The sequence below is a fragment of the Aedes aegypti genome, chromosome 2 (assembly GCF_002204515.2).
Source record: "Aedes aegypti strain LVP_AGWG chromosome 2, AaegL5.0 Primary Assembly, whole genome shotgun sequence".
Lineage (NCBI taxonomy): Eukaryota > Metazoa > Arthropoda > Insecta > Diptera > Culicidae > Aedes > Aedes aegypti.
Genome location: NC_035108.1, coordinates 380,081,690 through 380,107,310, shown reverse-complemented (window position 1 = coordinate 380,107,310; position 25,621 = coordinate 380,081,690). Strand labels below are relative to the sequence as shown.

Here is a 25,621-nt window from a genome sequence, read left to right as displayed (position 1 = left end):
ATACACTGAAAAAAAAATACTCTTATTTTCATGAAAAAATCGAAATTAAACCTAAAAACACAAATTGCAAAAAATAGGTATCTTCGATTTTTTTCAAATTTTTTTCTGTAAAATTTCAATGTAAAACTAGATGTTTTAAGCACAGTTTCAACATGGTACAATCTAAAATAAAAAAAAATTCTAAGAGCAACTTTTGGTGCATTTCTCAAAATTCAATTTCTGGCCGTAGAAAAGTCTTCCCACATTATTGTATATTTCGTTCACCACTGGACTGCGCAGTCAGTTTTCATAAGTGCTAGAATGTAAATAAAAGTGCGATCCTGCAGCAAATCTTGTTGGTGTCTTCAGCGTACTTATTCTACGATTTATAATGAAAAAGGTTTAGAGGAGATACCATCAGCAAGCTCGATAGTGTCAGCATCATTGAAAAACAGTGATGTACCAGACTACTCCAGAATACATAACATCAAGCTCTTCAACATGGGAATTTCTGGTATCAGCGTGTCACCGGATTCGTTGAGAAAACTCGAACAGATCAGTTACCCCCAACAAAAATTCAAGGAAATCACAAACGGTATGCGAAGAAGCATTTTCAACTTTCCTGGATGAGGCAGCAGTCCGCGAACAAAAATCCAAGGATTATGACGAGATGATCAACCAACTGAAGGAAAAATTTTCCGACGCTGAGACAACAAGGCCCGAGAAGTTCCGTATTTTGACAGTTTTGCCGAAGTCGTGGTCTATCCAAAAAATGGTTACAGAGTTTGGCATCAACAAGTACATGGCGATGGAAGCCAAAAAATTGGCTGAACAAAAAGGAGTATTGTCTAAACCAGATAGTAAATGTGGACAAAGTTTTAATAATGAAGTCAAACATAAAGTTCTTCAATACTTTAACGACGATGATGTCAGCCGATCATTACCCATTGGTGGTACATTGAAAAGGATGGCTACTAGAGCTAGTCTGGCAAGACAGCATGAGCATCTAATCACTAATGCAAAAGCTTTGTATGAGTGGGCTAGTAAGCGGAGAGAAGAATACCTGACAAAATTGTCATTTTGTTTTGTGTCACAGGAAGATTACGAACAAGGATCAGAAGAACTAAGTAACATACATCAACAAGCAAAGATAATTCCAGGAACACAGAAATTCCATTGCTTTGCACCCATTTCCGAAAACAAAATCGCAGCAAAACTGTATTCAAGTGATGAGGCAGTAAGCTATTATAATGTTTATAGAAAAGTAAAAACATAATCAAACAAGTTGACATTTAATATCTGTTCTATACCAATATATATTGAAACAAATAAAAATATTAAAATTATATACAATAATCGTGAGAATAAATAAATAAGGTTAAGAAGTTTAAAGGCGTTTTTCCTTCTTCCCCTCCTTAACATTATTCATATTAGCATCTTCCATCGTAATACCACAGACAAACAGAAGTAACACCTAGAACATTTTTCACAAAATTCTCTCGACCACAAATACTACCACCATCTAGTGAGCTTATTGAACGAAATAACTTTTTGTGCCACATGTCCAACAGGTGGCGGTAGTGTGAAATGTCAAACACGAAGGAAAGCGACGCGCGCGCCTCTGGTTATGAACTTGACAACTGTTGTATTTTAAACTGATCGTTAAATTCGTGGGCGATGGAAATTTATCCAGTGTTACGTCTGTTTGTCTGTGGTAATACTTATATTAATTCTCAACAATATTCCAACAATCATCCTGTATCTTTCGAACAGTTCATCCAACCGTCTAAATGTCAAATAAAAAGTAAATGGGATATTAATGTGGGAAGAGATTAACGTAACATTGTTGATGGAGCATCTGGAATAATGTAAGAAACGGGCGTTTTTTCTTAAGTTTTATGATATTAATATAATTCAATCCCGAATATCTTGAAGCGGTAACTTATAGGAAGATCATTGATATTAGAATTTTGAATTGTTTTTGGATAAAAAATCATATTGCAGCATCAAAACGCCTTTTCCATAACCAGAAATTGAATTTTGAGAAATACACCAAAAGTTGCCCTTAGAAAAAAATATTTTTCGTTCGATTAGTTGCCCAGTTAGGGAGGAAGTCGACAACCTGAAAACTGAAGTGAAGAAAATGAGCGAAACCCTCGATTGTTTGGTTGCAAAAGTTCCGGTAATGCCAAGTGTAGATCGTTCTGCTACCAATTTTAAAGGTCCTACGAGTGTTCCTCGACAATTATCCTCTGGCTCTTCACCACCGTTAACGTCTACAAGAATAGCATCTTCATCGTCCGCTTGTTCGAGTGCCACTACACTCAAATTGCATTTATCGAACATCGCCAATGATCTAACTGAGAATGAAGTTAAACAGATGATTGTCGATGCCATCGGAGTAAGAGAGATCATTAGTATAAAATGCTTGAAGCCAGCATGGAAGGATGTAACTACTATTAATTTCATCTCATTCAAAGTTGTAATTTCGGACTGCCATTGATTGGACGCACTGGATTCTTCGAGATGACCAAAGGAAATCAAATGTCGGGAGTTCATAGACATTCCAAACATTACATGGAGACCTGCTAGTTGATAGATTATTCAATTATTTTTTATGCGAGCAATAATTAATGTTCATGTTTTTGTCAGCTTTTAACAATTGTTATCGTTTCGATGTATAGATGTTCTTTAAGTGTATTGATGAATGTATTTTTTGGTTTCTAATTCAAATTTTCAATAAGACAATCACATGTCAGTTGAAATAAAATCGAATAAATAAATAAATAAATAAATAATAATTGATAATTCTAAACTGTATCAATGCCCTAAAGTTACTTGATCTTATCCAACGTGAACCAGATGCATCTTAACACACCTTATGATACCAATCACAATTTTCGAAGTGCATAAATGCCTCTCTGTATTTTGACGGCATTCTACATCTTGACGCCCTGTAGGACATCCGTTGAAAATTCCTAACTATTTCAATGCCTTGGAGTAACGTCTTGTAAGACATAAATTGGAAAAAAAATCAAGCTGTGTCAGCACCCTGGAGTAATTTGACTTTATCATCCGTAGATCAGATGCATCTTGATGTTTTGTAGGACATTAGGTCAATGTTATAATTTGTATCAACGCCCTGTAGTTATTTGACGTCATCCCATATAGGACAGATGCATCTAAACTCCCTGTATGTTATCAGCAGAAATTTCCGTGCTGTGAGAACGCATTGCAGTAATTTGACACTATATTTTGACGCTCTTAGGCCATCAATTGAAAATCATAAGCCGTAGAAACTCTCCTAAATAATCTTATTATATTATTCATAGACCAGGTGCATCTTAACGCCCTGTAAGATATCAATTGTAAATATGATGCTGAATCAACGCCCTAGAGTGATTAAACCTTATCCACTTGATTTCGCAAAGATCTACATAAGACGTGTCGGTGTCTTTTTTAAGATAACGTCATATTTTTCCAGGGTGCTGATACAAAGACCGATCCACTTATAATTTGGTCGCATAAAAAGAGTTATTTTTTCAAGCGGAGAAAACGTGCATCCATGCTAAGCAGATCATTTTGAAGTATTTTTATTAATTATTAGGGTAAATGTATACGAACAAATATTTATTGTTTTTTTTTTTTGCTTTAGTTTTCCAACATTTTGTAAGTACCATTGTATACTTTATCTGACATTTTTTCCTAGAATATTTTTTAAATCATTGGACATTTTGCGGTTCAATGATTGGGTGTATTCTATTCTCAAGACACTTTTCCTTGCAGAAATGTTCGTTTGTAGTTGCTCTAGTGATAAAATCAGGATTTTTACTTCTATAACCACATCATGCTGAATCATCAAATTCACGTAACTAAAAAGCCGAATTTAGTACTATACCATTTAGTTTCACTAGAGTTTGTATCCTTTGACAGATACGCGCATTTCGACCTCAACTGTAAGGTCGTCTTCAGTGTCGTGTACTACATTCGAGTTGGATTAGGATCTGTAGTGCTTAAGATTTTCATCAGAATGGATCTTTTAATACTCATATCTCAGATGCTCCATATGATGCGATGACCATTGGTATCATTACCTACAATAAGCGAAAAGCATCTGAAGGATCGTTTCGATGAATGCCATTTACCTGAATAATATTTGGTCGCATGTTCAAACTCATCCTACAAAAGTTTTAACTAAAACCTTGTCATGTGGTGTTTTGTCTGGAAAATGTCCTCAAATTATCTGCTTTTATGCTAAAAGTATTGATGCAATTATGAGTCTCAATAGGTTTTTGAAAACCACCGCTAAGAGAACAAAGTTACCGAAAATACATCAAGGCACCCTCTATTTATGGCAAGTCAATTGTATGATATTGATTTCTTTTAAACTATAACATTATTTATTGGAATGCTTATTATTCATCTTAGATCAAACTTTACCTTACTCTTCACTATCCCACTCTTCCAATATTACACCTACGGTGTGAAGCTCATACTAAATATCTCACACAAATTCATTATGCCCAAAGGCTTCGCAGCTTTCTCACTTCTCAGTAATCTAATGTTGGTTTATTCGGAGAACCCGCTTTTTGATGTCAGCCTGGCAGGCATAAATATTTCATTCTCCTGGGTAAACATTCTCTCACCGTGATACATCACTGTCCGTCCACCCGTCGTCACCACTTTCGTCATAATCCTAAAGCAACACGATCTACTCAATCGGAAATTCTTCCAAACAAGCTCGGTCGGGCTTGTATTTGCATAGGTTCCCATCCGGTGTGCCTGGTGAACCTTTCCGGGGATGGAGTAAATTCTGCGGCCAAGCATACACGCCTTCGGATGATTTATTGAATTCGAGCAGATTTTCACAGGATCCTGTGCAGTGCACTGACACACAACTACATAGTTTCGCACTTGGTTAAATATCGCATACACTGAATCCGGTCTAAACAACCGCACAGATTCAATCGTCCGAGCCCATTGTGGCACATGTGTTAGTTGAACCAACGGTGCCTAAGCGTGCACAGATTAGAACGGATTTGAATAATAACCGATTTTCCCTCCGCTTGTGGGTTTAAGCTCGGTATGTCACCCTACCAAGTCCCAAAAACGGTTGACGATGAAGAATGGGGAACGAGTGGCTCCTCTTCTTAATACACTCCGCAATCGGTGTTCTTCCATGGGAAACTACACTGGAACCTCCGTTTACGTAATTGGAAATCTGACTCTCTGAATTTATTTTGTGTGAAATTTCGTAGACGGATATCAAATACATACTACAAATAAGACTTATTTGACAAAGTGTGTTACTTTACATTCATTACGTCCTCACTGGAACAGAGCCTACTTCATAGCTTAGTATTAAATGAGCTCTTCCACAGTTATTAACTGAGAGCTTTCTATGTCCAAGTTGCTATTTTCGCATTCGTATATCGTGTGATACTCTAGGTCCAGTGAAGTCAAGGAAATTTCCATTACGAAGAGATCCTGGACCGACCGGGAACCGAACCCAGACAGGCTTTGCTTTGTAGCCGCGAACTCTACCACACGGCCAAGGAAGTTTCCCTACGCGTGTAAACATGAGGTAGTAAATTCTAATCAGTACTGGGTTACCTTTACAAATCTAAATATCTATGCTCCGAGAAATTCGTGAATTTAAGAGGACACATCTTAAATCATATAATAAACGAATGTTGCGTAGCCACAAATGCAACTCTATTTTACGTAAATGAAAGTTTCAGTGTACACCCCCGATCCGAGCGTTCGACGTTAGGAAGAATGCCATTCCCTAAACCACAATCCCCCCTCAACTCCCTCAATCAAAGTCTACCATCTCCTCCAACCACCGACAACATTCCAGCATTCCCATGGTGCCAGCCATGATGGGGACAACAGGAAGGTAATTGTTCACTCCAAAGCGTATCTCGAAGAAACGTTCGTTGTCACTCGACACCGTACCTCTATGTTGTATATCCTGCACACAGCCGAAAGGGGTTTGATTTATGAAAGGAAAATTTTGCTTGTCATACAGAGCGAGTACCTTCCAGACACGTCAACCCAGCCCAGGTCCTCAGTGTTTCCCTCCCCCGCACCGTAGCGGTCTCAACAATGTCACATATAATCTTCAACTTTTTGTCGTTTCGTTCTTCGGACTTCTTAGTCGAACGGAAGATGACGAACCTGGAGCCCTGTCCCCGTCCTCCCAAGTGAGCTTGCTGACGATGAGCAGAGATATGTTTCACACCCTGGCAAGTAGACGACGATGATGATGATGCTAATGATGATACAGCGTGTTTTGTCCCGGTAGGACGGTAGATAATTTTATGAGTTTACGGTTTAATTTATCATAAACTTTCAATTATTTGTCACTCACACTTGGTTTGGCGAGGGATTTCATTCTTCGTTAGCGACGGCGGCGGCAGTGGCGGAAGTGGTTTGATGAAGGGCGGAATAATGACGGGAAAGTGACTTGTCGAACGATGATGATGCTTTCTTCGGAAGAGTGGGTTGTATCGCAGGTCGTCGTCTCTCCGGAGTTGGCTGACGGGAGATTTATTGCCGAGGGTTCATTGCCGGATTGACACTTGATTATGGTGGCTAATCAATTTACGTTTAGCCAGGAGGAAAGGGTTGGGTCATCGAGCCTTCAAGGATTTGGGTTGTCAATTTGGAGTCGGAACTTTTCAAGTGGATAGTTTTATCGCCTTTTTTGATACTCAAAACAAAAATTCGTACAATGAAATGTAAAACATATTCCAAAGTAAGACTCAGTGGGAGTAGTGAAATAAGATTATACAGAAGAAAAAGGTTGGTGTTCCCATAATTACTTTATAAAAAATGTTCTACAACCATGACTATCACATTTTATATGAATAGTATTTTATCACAAATGATAGATTTTGTTGTAAGCCTGTCTGATCCGAGAAATTGTGTCGAAAGAGTAGTAAGTCTTCGGTTCAAGGATTACATAATTGTTAACTAAATGGAATGGAATTCTTAGCTGCTAAATCTCAACGCATTTTGCATAGGTTCAGTTCGGTGAGTTATAGATAAGGAACTATTTTTGTCGGGTAAACGTGAAGTGACCCAAAGATGAAGGTAGCACTACACCAAACATCTGAATAGTGCCAAGGAAAATGGCGAGGGAAATGACAAAGTTGATACAGTGGACAGGTAACCGACCAACTCCCTTAATGGGGAATATTGAAGGAGCCAAGAGATACAAGGTTTTTCCACCAGGCAGCGCTATTGAAAAGTATTTAAAATAGAGGGTCATCAAATTGTTCAGTAGTTCAAGGGCTAACATATGGTGGTCATTGAATTGCGGAATTCTGCCACTAGGTGGCGCTAGTGAGCATCGAAATTTTGTTTTGCGGATAGCTCAGGAACCTGACCACTTAGAAAGGTGGCGTCTTCGGCAAAGTTGTTCAGTAGCTCAAGGACTATTGTTATAAAAGCTATGAGATTCAAGATTTTGCCACCAGGCGGCGCTAGTGAGCATATAACTTTTGTTTTGCGGATATCTCAGGATCTTGACCACTTAGAAAGATGCCGCCTTCGGAAAAGTTGTTCAGTAGCTCAAGCGTTATCATTGTAAAAGCTTTAAGATTCAAAATTTTGCCACCAGACGGCGCTAGTGAGCATGCAACTTTTGTTTTACGGATAGCTCAGGATCCTGACAACACATGGCATCTTGGGCAAAATTGAGCTACTCGACAAGTTTACTAAAGATACCATCTTTCTTAGTGGTCAGGATCCTGAGATAACCGCAAAACAAAAGTTTCATGCTCACTAGCGCCGTCTGGTGGCAAAATTTCTTAGAACATCTTGTGATCGGATTTCAAAATTTCGTATTTTTGATGATACCACAAGCATTTGAACCCTAATTATTATCACGATCACTTCTCATTTTCGTGTTTTGAAATAACTCAATACAAAACTTATAATATATTTTCATAATATAATACAATAAGCCACTGTTATTAGTTATTCGCGATTCCATATCAAGAAAAAAAACGTGTTTGCGAGTACAGACCATATTTTTTGAATGGCTTTTTTCATGAAGAACCTTGAGCAACTTATGGAAATGGCATATTTTATATATATGTATATATTATTTACTTGAAATAATTTGAAAATATCTAATTTTAGAGCATTGATACACAGCGTAACAAAAATGACATTTTTGTGTGTCTCAAGATTCAAATTATGTGCCTCTAGTAGATTTGGGTCTGCTGAATCTGATGTCATTCTCCGAGTTCTTCCAGCACGTCACAAGTTTTAGTTACTGGTCGTTGTAGCAACTTTTAGCCACAGGAAGTTGTATAAAACACTGGTTTCATTGATGTTTACACCAAATTTGAACAATGATTTATAAAAAATAGTATGATCTAATCTACCAAACATGCCAATAGGACTTTAATTTTCATTTCGGATATTATTTGGCTAAAATTGTACGATTAAATTGAGGTTTAATCGATTTTTTCAACATTCTTGCAGTCTCCATATGAAATTCTTCGTTTCTCTTGCAATGTTTTTGCAATGTTTGCAAAATGCAATGCTTTTCTAAACTAACAAAAAATAAATTTTGAGTATCGGAAGTATTATGAATTTTGTTGATAAGTATTTTTATACACATGAAGTTTGAAATCTGAGCCAAATTAATCAAATAAATTGCCATACAAGCTGACAAACTTGCATGCAAGTTGGCTGAAATAGTCAAATTTAACATTTTCGACAGCCAGTATCTCAAAAACTAGACGTGCTATGATATTTCTGAAAATGGCAATGGATTAGGCAACCCTTATTTAATATAAAACATGTGTGAAATTTAATCCAAATCGATGATCATCGTGTTCGATTTTCAATTTTTTCGACTCATTCTGGGTGGAACTGGTCACTAGCCTAAGGTAAAAAATCTCGTTGATAGAGATAAAAAATAACAACATATTGTTTTGCTTAACGGGTTCCTTCAGTAATTATTCCGATGTTCGAAAAGTCACAGAGTGGTAGTTTCCTAGTTTAGTTTAGAGAATATGAATTGGATTGAAGGTATTGAAAGACCACACACTCCTCGCTTAAAACGTGCTGGACGAGATGAATCGCGACGTTCTCAAACGACCGATTACGAAACATGAGTCCGTTCTCGATAAATACTTTTTAATTGTCATATATCGGTTTTACGGCTAACCAGCCGTGTGTAAGTATGAACAACTACCGTAAAACTAAGCATTTCATATACATTGCAATTGATTTAAATTGAACTCTAATAAATAATGCGCTCTCGGTCAGGCCTTGCATATACAAGAGAAAGCTTTGATTTTGGATGAGCACCTAATTCTTCCGGAAAAGGTGCATTTTGTGAAACAGGGCCTCGTGAATATAATCACGAATTCAAGTTAACTCCTGCGTCCATGAGTCCTCTCGTGGTGTAGGGCTAACGCGCACTATCTAGTGAACAGGGAGTAGAGAGTTCGATTCTCACCGAGAAGACGTGTAACTTTTTCGCAAATTTCACATCAACACATCGAGTAGTACCGATGCAAATTACAGAGAAAGGTGGGGACGTTAGCGCAAAAAAGAACCTTCTCACAAAAACTACAATATTTGAACAGAATAAGTACCAGTACAAGCCGTTTAATGGTCAATTTGTCATGTTTAGATACTATGAAATGAAGCCATGTTTCGAATTTTCTAGTTCACAGAGCTAGAAAACCTGACATTCGTTCGCGTTGAAAATTTGATCAATTTGTTGCATACTAGAGACGATCAATCAAATTTTCAGTTCAGTGCGCTGTTAGGTTCTCTTAACTAGTGCTTTTGAAAATTCAATGTTCGGCTTCGTATTGTTATCATTCTAAGGAAGGGTCCGTAATTGATTTTGGAAATTTTCAAAAGCAGTTTTTTCAATCAAAATCAAGAAAATTTACAGCATAATATGTTCACAGCATTCTATTTTCCTTCTGAATCGAACAATTTTCGGTTTTGAACAGATAAACTGCTGTTAAAGTTTCTATGATGTCGATGATTACGATGTCGGATCTTTGAACGTTAACAAGTTGAGATCTCGATAGATAAAAAATAAAAAAGATAAGTTTTCATTATTAAAACTTCAACTTCCTCGCGACTCATTTGGCCAGAGTGATCCTAATTCGGTCACTCTCATAGGAAATCATTGCACTTTATCAATTTTGGATTCAATATGACGGTTATGACTACAACCGGTAAAAGTGTCATTGGCTAGCAAACGTGCTTAAGCTAGATGTGAATGCACGTAAAGCTCTGTCTAAACACATATTTAACATAAATTCCTAGATTTTCCTAGATTATTCCATTTTTTTAATTGACGAAAAGCATTCTGCACTATGCTTTTTTTAAGTTTAACAAACTCGTGAAATTACTTTCTAAACAAAGCGGTGAAATAAAACAACTGTATTTTTTATTGATGTCTCAAAGACCTTTCGTTAGAATCAAAATTACTTAGGTATAAATAAAACGAGTATGATAATGGATAGAAACCAATTTTATGTTTTCACTTACCTTATTGAATAAATAAGAACGATGCTTTGCGACTATGTTCGAACGCCAGAATTTTAAATACACAGCACAATCTAAATACCATCAATAATACATTCGGCAGTTCTTTCGAATGGCTTAGCCGATAATTCCTGATTTCTCGTTCCGCTTCAATGCCTCGTCCTTGTGCTGATACCCATTAACCATTCAACAAGCCAAACACAATTCTGTTCGTCGCAAACAGGCACAGGCACCGGAACCGGATCTGTTTCCAATGGTTTTTTGTTTGAATTTCCTTTGACTGCCCAATCAACCGACTGAAATCGACGATTTTCCGACGAAATTCCAAATATCCTTACACAAACGTTTACCCCCAAAAACGAACACGAACGAGCAAACACGATCCACCACCGTCACAAGCACAGAGCACTATGGTTATCCGCCACTTGTTTTTTTTTTCTGCTGCCAGGGGGCAATCACTTTAATCCGGTTGTTTTAATCAGAAACTTTCTCCTTATCACACGCTCCAAAAGCTCCGCCGCTACTGGTGCCTCGTTGACTAAATCGGTTTAAATTCGCTTGGGTTCCAAGTAGGAAAATTTACGACGGCGTCGTCCCTCTCGTCAGTATCCTTTGTTGGTTGTGAAGGGCTTGATGCTTCAAGAGGAGGTGAATTGTGAATCGGATTGTATGGTTTTCGAGAAAGAGATTAACGCTTTTACATACAATGTGGATTTTAAAAGCCTTTCGATAACAAATGAGTTTGCCTCAATCGAGCCGTTAGATAGTTTGAAAACAAGTTCTTGTCCAATGCAAGATAAAGATGGGTTCACAAATGAACTCATACTAAATCGCTGATTACTGTATGTCTGTACACAATTATGTAATGCAAGAAAATACATTTTATAAGTTTGAAACGAACGGCAATTATTGAGCTTCAATAATTGTTCAATCGAAATGTTTCCAGAGTATTGCTTGATCCTTTGATTGCGATTCGAAAGATGAAGAGTGTTGGGCGTACAATGCGTTCATAGAGTAATATGGAGAATCCAATTAGGCGTGAATATATCATGGATCGCATCACTAACAATAGGTGACTTCAACATCCCAGACTTATCCCACTAACCCAATATACTTTCCATGACAACTGAGGAGAAGCAGAGGTGTCTAATGTGGTTGTCTAATTTACAATGTTTCCCTTCCCCGATGACTGTTAGGACGTGGCCAGCGCCGTTATTGACTATTAAGTTTTGAGCTCTCATTTTGTACAAATTAAAAACGGGGAAACTAATCGCAATTTCGCTTCAATGAATCTCAATACTACTCTGATTTTTGGGGATTATCTCATAAATCGTATATGGGAGTGCTTCGAGTTGCTTCAGCGTATCCTCAACAACACTTTTAGATATTTTTGCTAAATGACTCTTAGAACTCTTCCAAAGGTTAACTCAAGAATTCTTCCGATAAAAGAATAGAAACGCTGTTTTATGGGTTTATATGTACGTTTCGTTTCATCTCTTATACTTGTACAAAGTAGGTTAGCTCAATCCGCAGAAGCTGTCAAATCAACTTCGATATCATACATTGAGTCGTATTAGAGTACACATTAGTTTGCAATAAAATCTACACACTCGCAATGCATACTATTTTTCATTAAATAACATACGCTCATTAATCACTTCTACTTTTGTACGTATAAGGACTATTCGGACATTATAAGCACACGTATAAGCATCGCATAACGCTAAGGATGATTGCTTTTCGTTGTCTGGGTGCTCCAACAATAAATTTGTTGGATCTTGATGGAACATTTTTTTTAAATCCACAAGTAATTGCTTCATGAATTGTTCCAGAAAGCAAAGAACGTACTGAGAAGTTTAAATTATTTCAATGAAATATAAATACAAGATTAAACTTGTTTTGATGTTTTGTCACAACGGCATTTAGTCAGACGAAGGGCGGATAATAACAGATAAGAAATTCGATTGGGAAAAATATGAAAACTCTTCGGATTTGTCAAAAAGTTTTCTTAAAACCATCATATCTTCTAAACGTATATGTAAAACTTTGCCCTTAAAATGCCAAATTTGGCTTAAAAATTTGGAAGTTATAATAAAATTATCAGCCTTACTTCAATAATCGTCTTTTTATGACTGCTCTTTTCTCTTGATTTTTGTTTTCAATAATCTCCCGAAACAATCATCTTGAATCTGCTCCAGATAGTTGCTTGGGAACGATGTTGCCATGAATTAATGCATACATCTTTTTAATTAACCATCCGAAAATTCCCTTAGTTGTGGGTGTTCCTATAGTTGCGGTAGTGCCGTTTTCACTGATTTTATCACATTAGCCACAGAACCGACACTGCCAATCGACGTACTGGCTTGCTGTACACGGAATAGCTGAAAAAAGCTTTCAAATTGCTTTAAAACTGACGAAATATCACTCAAATTGCTGAAACTTTTCTTGCTTGTACCAATAGTTGCGGTAAAGTGTTCCTATAGTGGAGGATCCCATAAGAAAACAACGGATACCGCAATTATAGGAACACAAATTAGAAATATACCGCAACTAAAGGAACAGTGTACCAATAGTGGAGGTATTATTTTTCACTGACATGTCGTGGTTTACTACGATGAAATCATTTTTCTCATTAGGTCAATGGTCGTTACTTTCCGTTACAACATTAACATGTACACTTATTGCGCTTCATGAATTTAGGCGGTTAAATGAAGTTCAATTGTGCTTAGTACCTCCACTATTGGTACATCTACCCTAATATGTTTTAAAGTTTTCAACGACGAGAATGATATTTGAGCTCAAAACTTTGCAGTAGAAATCATTGCAACTCATATGACAGCCGAAAGCAAACCAGCATTGCAAAATTTAACTTTCAATGGGAACATACCCAGTGAACCACGTAACGTATAAGAATGTGCATACAAAATCATATTAAAAAATTAAACGAAATGAATGACAACACAACTTGTATATCATTCTCCACTACGATTCCTTTACGACACCCTGTGTTGACAACGAAACATGTCGTAAATCGTACAACATGGAATCGCATGTTGTATACAATGACAGATCGTATATCAATCCAGAACAGCATCAAAAGAAACTTGGCCAAAACTTCCACTCAAGCTTGGTATCTGCTGTCGTTGGGTCTCAAAGAATAACAAAGCAAGTATCGCTGTACAAAAAACATGCATCCATATTGGTAAATAATCATACCTCTTTCATATATCACTTGGTGGTGTAGAGGTAAGGTGTCGGAGACCTCTGGATTCAGGTCTCATGTTCGAAATTCGGTGTATTTTTTTTAGTTTCATCCAAATTTTGTGGCCAAGTGCGTATATTCGAGTGAATTGATTCGGATAGAATGATGTATAACAAAAGTTATTCCGTTATGTTGACTGGGTAATTGTCTCATGTTATAAAATGGAGTCCAAAAGTCAAAAACGACTGTTGTTTCACTGTGATGATTTCATGATATATGTGAGCATTCTATTTTTTTTTTAATTAAAACACCAACAAATTTTGTTTTTGGATGATTTTGTAATCCAATTGATTAACTACTGTAACTCATGATCAACGTCTTCGAAATATCTTTAATTCTTAAATTCTTAAAACCTCTTAATTCCCAATGGAACAGATTTGTTTTCACAGTGCAGCTTCGATAGCACTCAAATTCTCCAGTAATGTTTAAAACCTATAAGCGGAAATAAATATGCTCTAAAAATTAGTTGAAAATTTTGATTAAATACTGAGCTAACTGAAACATTCTTAATGCTTCGTTGACAGAGTTGCTTAATATCAATCATGGCTGATGGTCTAAAACTATCGCTATCACTTGCGAGCTATCAATATCACTTTGATTTGACAACTAACAGCAGTGATGCGACATCGCACTCTAGATCATAATCACTGCGGAATAAGTGATCACGTGGTAATTATCCATGCTATTGCTGTTTTTCAGTGACCAACAAATAGTTTCAACCTATCTGCAACACTGTCTAAAATATTGTACTGATAAATTGCCATTTCAACTGGTTAATTTAAGGCTAAACTTAACCCATCAGTGATATCCATAGTCTATCGCCATCAATGCACTTGTGATGGAGTAGACAGCATGATATTGATATGATGTAAATTGATCTGAATTGTATCGCAGTCGGCCTGTACAAATCAGCAAATTTTAAGCGTTGATAGTGACAGCGAGCAACTCTGTTCGTTGATCACCGCCACAAGCACCGCGCTGATGCAGAGTGAGAACATGAGGTTTTTCCACCTGTGTTGAACAAAATACAAAAGAACCACTACTGAAGTGTTGAAAAGCTCCCAATTTATCTAAATATTGAAAAACTTCCCACACAAAGCCTGCAATTTATTATAAGAAAGAGACAAGGCTATTTAGTTCTTCATTAGCTTTTTTATTAAACTCTTAAGGAGTCTAAGAATTGAAAAAAAAAACACAACTTTGAAGATTTAACTGTGGCACTCCAAGCGTTCATATGAGCCAAACTAAGTTTTTGCTGCTTTGTTGCATGAAATGTGATGTCATGAGTTTCAAAAATATATTTGGTAATCCTTACATTTTTTGGCTCTCGAGGAGAGGCGAGGTTGGTTTGACCCATAAATCCTCTTCTGATCGCGCTCCTGACAATACCTAATTCTTGTTCAAATCATTTGTGAAGTTCCAGATAAATTTCAGAAGAAATTTTCAGAAACTTCAGAATAAATTTCCAATCAGTTTTTAGGAAAATTTTTGGAGACACTGGATGAGTTTCTCAAGAAATTCGTTGGGTTATGTTTAAGGTTATTTCAATAACTCCCGAAGAAATCACTGTTGTCATTTTGGAGGATTTATGAAAGAGATTCCTGGGGAAAAAACCCGTCGATATTGAAGGAACCATGGAAACATTCATTTATGGAACGAGTAAGCCTTGACAAGTTGTTTGAAGAGATCATCAAAGCAATCATGCAGTTTGGTTTCATGAGTCGATATCGAGTAATGGGACATTGACTCATGGAGGTTTTACTGTATTCTGTCAAAATGTTGTTGATCTGAAAGAAATTCTCAGATTCGCTGAGAAATATTTACTGGTAATTCTGGAAGAAAGTCAAAAGTTATTCCCGGGAGGACTTCTTGAGAAAGGGGCCCAGATAGCAGTAGCGGTAGACGCGCAGCTATTCAGCATGACCATGCTGAGGGTCGTGGATTCAAATCCCACTGGTCGAGGATCTTTTCTTAAAAGAAATTTTCTCGATTCCCAGGGCATAGAGTATCTTCGTACCTGCCACACGATATACACATGCAAAAAAATGGTCAATCGGCAAAGAAAGCTCTCAGTGGAAGTGCTCATAAGAACACTTATGTGAGATTCAGGCTTTGTCCCAGTTGTGACGTAACGCCAGAAAGAAAAAGAAGAAGAATTTTAGAGAAAATTCTCTGAATGAATTGTTGAAAACTTTCCCAGAAACATCTCTAGTGGAAATTTCCAAAAAAACTGTATTCGTTTTTTTTAAATTTCCAGAACATTTCCACTGACTAGAAGCAAATGGAGCAATCTTCGATGGAACTGAGGATTATTATGAAAGTCCTAGAAAAATCATTAAGAATAATTACTGAAGCAATATATTCAGTATAAAATGGAGATGAAGTTTGGAACACACATTTTTTTAAAGCAGGCTTTATTTGATAACACTGCGGAACACGATTTTGTCTCAAGCACCAAAATACCGCTATTTATTTAAATAAGGGTTGCTGAATCCATTGCCATTTACAGAAATATCATAGCACGTCTAGTTTTTGAGATATTGGCTGTTGAAAATGTTAAATTAGACTATTTCAATCAACTTGCATGCAAGTTTTCCAGCTTGTATGGCATTTTATTTGCTTAGTTTGCCTCAGAACTCAAATTTCATGTGTATAACAATACTTATCATCGATGTTCATGATATTTCCGATGCTCAAAAGTTATTTTTTGTTAGTTTAGAAAAGTATTGTATTTTGCCATATAAGAGAAATGAAGAATTTCGTATAGAGACTGCAAGCATGTTGAAAAAATCGATTTAACCTCAATTTAATCGTGCAATTTCAATCAAGCTATATCTGAAATAAAAGTTAAAGTCCTTTTATGCATGCTTGGTAGATTAGACCATAATATTTTTTGATAAATCATTGTTTAATTTAATGTAAACATCAATGAAACCAGTGTTTTATACAACTTTGGCGACCTGTAGCTAAAAATTGTGACGTGTTGGAACATTTCTGAGAATGGCATCAAGTTCAGCAACCCCAAATCCACTAGAGACACATAATTCGATTCTTGAGACACGCAAAAATGTCATTTTTGTTTCGATGTGTAATTGTTTTTTGGTAATTGGTTGTTACAAACTTGTGTGTCCCTGAAAAATTCTCAAGAGAATCCAAAGTGTTTTACTGAAAGAATTTCAATGATAATATTTGAATCTGTTGGCAAATTTATGTTCCAATGTTTCATTAGTGGAACTCTTGGAGAAATACAAAGTGAAATCTTTGAAAATCGTGTTTGGGATTTTAGAGTAGTTCAAGGAGAAAGTTTTGTAAAATTAATTTTAATAAAAATAAACTTTTAGGCTCATGGCTTGTGTGTTTTGAACCAAATAATTTGAAAGAATATGAACTAAGTATACTTGGTTATCTCCTATTATCAAGGAATCTAAAACAGTTTTATTCCAAATGTTTGGAGTAGAGGCGCGTTTATAGACAAATACAAAACAATGGGTAGGACAAACGTTGGAAGGATCTTTATATTAACGGAAGTCCAGAAAAAAAGTTCAATTAACGGAATTCTAGACAGCCAATTGAGAGTGACTGTTTGTTCGTTAACACAAGACTGAGAAAGCTTCAAGACCATTGTTAAGATCAGGGCTGTCCAACGTACGGCACAAATCTCCCAATTGGTGAGGAACGTGCCTTTGGATCCGGCCTTCTGATACCTGATATATTTGATTTTTCGAAGTTTACTGCATAAATAGGGTCGATGTTCCAATAGCCGCATAGCTAAGAATAAATATTCGTATAAAATCGAAAAATAAAGCAAGTAACATAACTTTAACATCATCTGAATGTATTATCGCTTGTGCCACTATAGGAACACATGTGCCTATAGTAGCACTATTTCTAATTTCTGTTCCTATAGTAGCACCAGCTTCACGGCGTGGACAGAATTCAAATTTAAACCGTATTTTTACACATTTTTTATATTTTTCCTTTAAAGTGTAGATCAAAAGCTTTCGTTTGATGTATAAAAGTTCTAAATTCTATTTCAATCGTTTTTTGAACAAAATCGAGCTGTGTATTAATGTAACTTAAATAAACAACTGCTGATCTTCATGTCAAAAAATATTTTGCGACGATTTATAGCCTAACGACCGTGAAAAGTCACTAGTGCGACTATAGGGGACTGTCTACTAAGGGAACACCGACCCAAACTCAAAATTACACTGTTCGACAAAAAAAGTCGATCTGAATGCACAGAGACCGGACAACCCGGGCTTGACAGTATAAAAATAAACAAAAATAATGGAGTTTTCAGAATGTTCGTGTCTGCCCCAGGTCATTTTTAAAATATTCTTGAACTTTTTGCATTTTTTATTTAAAAATCTAATCTGATCAATAAACCGACACAGTGTTTTATATTCAGGACAGCGGAATTCATGTACCATATAATGTTTTAAACGTTAAGTCCAATATGAAGAGTTGTAATAAGATTTGCAGGAAGCCCTCCCCCCTTTTTTTGCACCCTCCCCATTTTTAAAGTATCGCAAATGATGGAATATTTGATATACAGGGGGTTGTCAAAATAACTGGGACAGGCAAAAATTGGGCCAACTTTGGAATGCTGTAACTTTGACAAAAATTGACCGATTTCAATTCTTTAAGAAGTAATAGACGGGTCAACTAATCTAGTTTTGAGGTGAATCCACGGAGATGAACAATGACCACCGGATACCGGTGATAATCCGGATTTCCGGAAGCATGTCTTATGCAGTAAAATTATGACATGTTTTTAGCAAAGGTCTCGGCTAAAAATTCAAAATTTTACTACACATGAAGATAGAAGATCAAATTCTGAAGCGATTGGTGCGCCAAGTATTAAGATCGATCCAGAAACAACCAAGATATGGCTATTTCCCCGGAATCGGTGCCGGTAGTGGATCCGAATTGGGATCAAACAATTTATTCACTCAAAATATGTCGCGCAATATTGTTTTCTCCCTAGCTTATCATAAAATACCCTATTATAAATTGAGAAAGAGTCTTGTACAGATTTGGCCACTCATGGCGCCGCCAAGTGCCCCGGGGGAACCTTGCATAGGGGACATTTCGATTTCGACACCAAAGCATATTATGCGACGGCTCATTCTTCATGTCTTGTCGTAAATAGGGCAACTGTAGACTCAAAACGGATAGTTGACTACAGTGACTACTTTCGGGACCACCGGATGTCCCCGAGGGAACCTGTAATTAGGGACAATTGAAATTGAACTCCAATACATATCGTGCGACGGTTCATTTTTTATGTCTCGTGCTAAATAGGGCTAATGTAGACCTAAAATGGATAATTGACTACAGTGGCCACTTTTGGGACCACCGGAATTTCCCGGAGGAACCTGTCATTGGGGACACTTCTGTTCTTACACCAAAACATATCATGCGACGGCTCTTTCTTCATGCCTTGTCGTAAATAAAGTAACTGTAGACTCAAAATGGGAATTTATTTGAATTGGCCACTTTTGGAACCACCGGGTGTCTCCTAGGGAACCTATGATCGGGGACAATTGGAATTGAGCTCCAATACTCATCGTGCAACGGCTCATTCTTCATGTCTAGTCATGAATAGATCAACTTTAGACCAAAATGGATATTTAACTAGAATGGCCACTTTGGGGACCTCCTATAGTTCCCTAAGGAACCTATCATTGGGGACATTTCGATTTTTACACCAAAACATATCATGCGACAGTTCGTTCTTCATGTCTTGTCGTAAATAGGGCAACTGTAGACTCAATGTGTATATTTAAATATTGTGGCCACTTTTGAGACCACCGGATGTTCCAGAGGAAACCTGTAATTAGGGAAAATTGAAATTGAACTCCAATACATATCGTGCGACGGTTCATTTTTTATGTCTCGTGCTAAATAGGGCTATTGTAGACCTTAAGTGGATATTTGACTACAGTGGCCACATTTAAGACCACCGGAATTTCCCGGAGGAATCTGTCATTGGGGACATCACAGCCTCCATCAGGGATATCCGGTGGTCACAAAAGTGGCCACTGTAGTCAAATATCCACTTAAGGTCTACAATAGCCCTATTTAGCACAAGACATGAAAAATGAACCATCGCACGATATGTATTGGAGTTCAATTTCAATTGTCCCTAATTACAGGTTCCCTCTGGAACATCCGGTGGTCCCGGAAGTAGTCACTGTAGTCAACTATCCGTTTTGAGTCTACAGTTGCCCTATTTACGACAAGACATGAAGAATGAGCCATCGCATAATATGCTTTGGTGTCAAAATCGAAATGTCCCCTATGCAAGGTTCCCCCGGGGCACTGGGCGGCGCCATGAGTGGCCAAATCTGTACAAGACTCATTTTCAACTTATAATAGGGTATTTTATGATAAGCTAGGGAGAAAACAATATTGCGCGACATATTTTGAGTGAATAAATTGTTTGATTCCAATTCGGATCCACTACCGGCACCGATTCTGGGGAAATGGCCATATCTTGGTTGTTTCTGGATCGATCTTAATACTTGGCGCACCAATCGCTTCAGAATTTGGTCTTCTATCTTCATGTGTAGTAAAATTTTGAATTTGTAGCCGAGACCTTTGCTAAAAACATGTCATAATTTTACTGCATAAGACATGCTTCCGGAAATCCGGATTATCACCGGTATCCGGTGGTCATAGTTCATCTCCGTGGATTCACCTCAAAACTAGATTAGTTGACCCGTCCATTAATTCTTAAAGAATTGAAATCGGTCAATTTTTGTCAAAGTTACAGCATTCCAAAGTTGGCCCAATTTTTGCCTGTTCCAGTTATTTTGACAACCCCCTGTATATCACATATTCCACCATTTGCGATACTTTAAAAATGGGGAGGGTGCAAAAAAAGGGGGAGGGCTTCCTGCAAATCTTATTACAACTCTTCATATTGGACTTAACGTTTTAAACATTATATGGCACATGAATTCCGCTGTCCTGAATATAAAACACTGTGTCGGTTTATTGATCAGATTAGATTTTTAAATAAAAAATGCAAAAAGTTCAAGAATATTTTAAAAATGACCTGGGGCAGACACGAACATTCTGAAAACGCCATTATTTTTGTTTATTTTTAAACTGTCAAGCCCGGGTTGTCCGGTCTCTGTGCATTCAGATCGACTTTTTTTGTCGAACAGTGTTATAGAATTTCTTGATTTTTAGCAAACTTTTTTAGAGTTCAATAAATCACTCGTATTGTTATACACATATTTCAAAAATAACTTTGAATTTATAAGAATAACTTCAACAAATAATAGACAAATCTGAGTTTCTTTTAAACTTGAAGAAAAGTTTTTGCCGAAGGGCTAAATTGATCAAACTGAAATTCACTGTATCATAATATAACAAATTTTGTCATTGAATTTGCACAATCCTGTGGTGGATTTTTATTTTTTGTTAAATAAATTGTTTTTTTTTTGTTTTCACAGAATCCTTAATACTTTCATTGAAATCAAGACAGAATCGTTATTCGTAATGTACAGAATCTTATGATGACCAAAAAATCCGCAAAATATTCTTCGGTAGCTTTATCAAAGATATCAGAAAAGGATTTTGGGCAAGATTTTGATTGAATCCTAGCACAATTCTTACAGATCCTGTACGGACAAGATAGCATCATGTTTATAATAATTTATGTATTATTCCATTTTTCCAAATGACCCTTTTTCTACTGCCACCGATTTTTTGACAATGTTGGAATTCATAATGCACTATAATGCTGAGAATCTGTATATTATTTTTTACTGTGAATTTTTCGCAGAATTGTGAAATAAAGATTCCCGAGGTAGCTTAACACAGTTTGCTTGTAGGAACTGATAATTTATGGACTGTCGTATATCGCAGAAAAAGTCGTGCTATATTATTAGTGTAATTGAAAGATCGTTGGAAGATATGATGAAAACTGATATCACTTCAATTTCACTTACGATTCATAGCAGTGGCACCAACTGGATATCACCAAGGCTATAAACTTCCGGGCTTAATGTAAGTTTACATTCAAGAAGCTGAAGATTCTTGGTAGATGGTTCAACGTGCAAGAACTCCTTCAAATATTTAGCCGGAATTTCTTAAACAATTCTGCAAGGAATTTTATTGTTTTTGACAAGAATTCTTGTAGTAATTCTCTAAAATATATTTTACTTTCATGACCTTATTATATTTCACGAGTTAATCAAGGAAAGCCTTGCCGTAATATGTACTAAAATTCAGCCAAAAACTCTTACAGGCTGTGCTTCAAGAGTTCTGTAGGAGTTGCTTAACAGATTGTCAACAGATTCTTTCAGGGATGCCTTGTGAAATCAATAGCATCATCGGAAATCGCCAGCAGCACTACGCTTCCCAGTGAACCACGTATCGTATAAGAATGTGCATCTAAAATCAGAATCGCGCTAGATGCCAGACAAAGCGTTATCAGTTATCAGTTATAAGTTGTATATAAATCCCCAATACGATTCATAAACGACAATCTGTGCTGGCAACAAAACATGTCGTAAATAGTGCAACATAGATTCGCGTCATGTTATATAAACTGACAGATCATATATCAATCCAGAAAGCATTGTATGAAGTCGCAATAACTTAGCAAAAATTGCCACCCAAACTTTGTCTATCTGCTGACGATGGGTCTCAAAGAACAACAAAGTATGTGTCGCTGTACGTGAAACAAGTATAAAAATTGGCAAATAATCACCATCTGATGTGTAACCCTTAGTGGGACAGTGGTAAGGTGCCCGATTCCTGATCAAAGGTCACGCGTTAGAGACTCGCTGGAAGTTTTTTTTATTTTCATCCAAATTTTGTGGCATCGTATATCTGATCGCAGAAAGCCTGAAAAAGTCGTGCCAAGTACGTATATAGCTTCCACTTTGGTAGGTATATAGCCTTTTCATGCATTCTATACGATTGAATTGGTTCATATAGAATGATGTATAACAAAAGTTATACCAACCAAAATGTTGACTGGGTTGTGCAGTGAATAACAAGAGAGCTTTGAAGAAGTTGCGTATATTAGTACACTATGCTACCGGTCTCGGGTTAATCCGTGAATTGCTCTAACGATTTCTTGGGAGTCTCTCTATAGTTCTCCATGCATATTCCAAATACTTACCAAGAAATACTTCCAGGAATGTCATAGAAATTAATCCAAAAACATCTATTTCTGGCCGTTAAAGCTCTATAGGAATGAGTAGGACATTATTTTGACTGTCCTACCTAGGTGATTTTGTGTGTAAGACATGTCTTACCCACTTCTCGCGCCACTTAAAAAGCTCATCGTAAAATATCAGTTAATATGTTTACTGCCCATAACTGCGTATTTGTAACATTCGACAAAAGTAGGCATTGAGTAAATAAAACTCCAAGTGTGCAAGTATGGGAAGAAACTAAAATTTCTAAAAATTACCAGGAACTCAAAAGTGCTTATTTGAGGCTGAAATTTTGTACAGCTTATATCGTATCTTGGGTGAATTGTCAGAAAATAATTCTGATACAAATTTGTTTGCTACTACATTACGAGGCTCATGTATAATCTCAATGTGACTGTTATGCGGTTACAATTACCAATGTGACAAAACAACTTGGTATTTGTTTAGAATTTTCTAAAACAAAATCACAGATTTTATTAAGTTGATCGAAAGTATATATCATTTTAAGACTCTCCACGGTATTAAATCGAAATTGTCAAAAATGACGAATGTGACTGATATGCCGGTACAACAACCTCCAAAATACTTCCCATCTGGAATTTTCCAAGAAGTTTAATGAAAAAGCGTTTCGGAATCCACTTTGCTCACCATTAAAAAAGTAGAGTGGATATCCGTTTATTGTTCAAAGTTTCATACAAAAAGTCTGCGTGGGCTATGTATAATCATTTTTTTGTTGTGAAAACAAGATATTGCTCTCCCTCGAAATCCTGCTACGACCATGAGGTCATGTACGTTACGAAACGGTTTTTCAATTCACTATGCTGCTTTCCCAACCGTAATCGGTCAAGCACATCGGCAACAAGGATTATATTTAATTCATCACCTCCCGTAAGCACTTCACACTCCTGGTGTGTATTATAGTGCGAACATCGAGAGCCAAACCACGCCTAAACGTGCTTCCGTTTTTCTCCCACATCAATCCAATCCCAAACGCCTTCCATCCAATTTCATTTCATCCACATTCTTTCGGTTGATTCTTTTTTCTCAATTTCCCACACAGCATCGATATTCCAAGGCAAATGTTTGTTGATTTTGTCACTGTCAAATCCAGCCGAAAAGCAATCGTCAGCGCCTTCATCCAAGTGCCTCACGCTACACGGCCACTACACTACAGGAACTTTCACTTCACACAATTCACACAGGTGATGATGACCGGAGACCGTGGGAAAGCAAACCTCCCACTGTGCGACGAAAACACCTCAACCTTGTTGCGGAAATCTTCGAAGGCGAACACACAGCTTCCGCCACTTTTTTTCAATTTCAAAGAAACAAAACACACGTACGACCCCTCCACAAACCTTTTGCTTAGCCTCGACCCGACCAACCCCAAAAACCAGAAGAGTGGGGTAAGAAAAACAAGACACTGAATCAACACCAAGAATAAGGCGCGCGCGAACTTCGACTGGTCACACTGCGAACAACTAGGGCTTCTGTCGTCCTTCTTACTGGAACGGCGTAACCAAATCCGAACCACACGAAGAGGCGTTTCTCCACAGACTAACTGTTTCGTGCAGGAGTTGTTCCGGAGCCGAACGGGAAGATTTGCAGCATCCCAGAAGCGCTCACGTGCTCACGGCTTTCGTGTGACAACCGACAAGAGCGAGAGCTTTGAGCACGGTAGTGAAGATTACACAGGAATTTTCTCTGTTTTGAATATCAGAGCATAGAAAACCTGAGAGGAGAGAAGCGAACGTCGGGAAAACGAGGAAAACTGGTTGACAGTTAGGATTGCATCGGAGAAAAGGACGCTTTTGCTAGGGCGCATGACCGTGCGGTGATAAGTGAGTTGGCGAATGGAGAGACGTGAGGTGGTAACGATTCAAGAATAGGGTGAATGAACAAGTGCTCGAATTTTTCTGATGAATCTTTCAAATAAAGTCATTCCAAAGATTCTTTTGGTCTTAATGTGATGACTATATTTTAAAATTTATCCTCAAGTACCGTAAGGTAGAGTTGGACCAAACATGACAAAAATCCGTAAATATTTTTGGACAATTTTTGCAATTTGATTTGAAATTCTCTGCTAAATATGAGAATACATTCATAGGTATTGTATAGGCCAATTCTGAATATTTGAATTGCCAATAATTGAAATTCGTTTATTTCTCTTTGCATAGAAAAAGTGTGAAAATTTGCCCAATCTCATCCATTTGAGGGGGTAATATTGAGACAAACATACATAAATTGATACGCAATAAGAACAAATATAAAGAATGGGTTTTCCAAAAATAATCGATATGATAGACATAATTGTGGAATTTCAAAATAGTATTTTTTTACATTGATGACATTTTCTGTGAAATCTTAGAAATAACAATTTAAAAATGCCTTATTTGTAAGTAATAAATCTTCGAGCTGTTCAGTAGAATACCTATAAGTAGATGAAAAAACTGAATTTAGTACTATACCACTTAATTCCACTAGAGTTTCTATCCTTTGACAGATACGCGTATTTCGACCTCAACTGTAAGGCCGTCTTCAGTGTCGTGTACTAGACTCGACTTCGAGTCGTTTTATGTAGATTACTACAAAGAATACTACTTAAACAGTTTTATTTATATTCCAACTACTTGCTGAGCAATTTTTGATTATGCTTTAG

General features: G+C 37.0%; 1 protein-coding gene across 2 annotated transcripts in view; it reads right to left on the bottom strand.

The window, feature by feature from the left end:
• Positions 1 to 24,530, bottom strand: part of LOC5572937 — a 535,760-nt gene extending 511,230 nt beyond the window's left edge. For both annotated transcript variants that reach the window (XM_021846848.1, XM_021846849.1), the window contains exon 1: positions 24,321 to 24,530. The gene's annotated coding sequence lies outside the window, so the exon portion shown is untranslated. The remainder of the gene's footprint in view (positions 1 to 24,320) is intronic.
• Between the last annotated feature and the right edge of the window lie 1,091 nt (positions 24,531 to 25,621).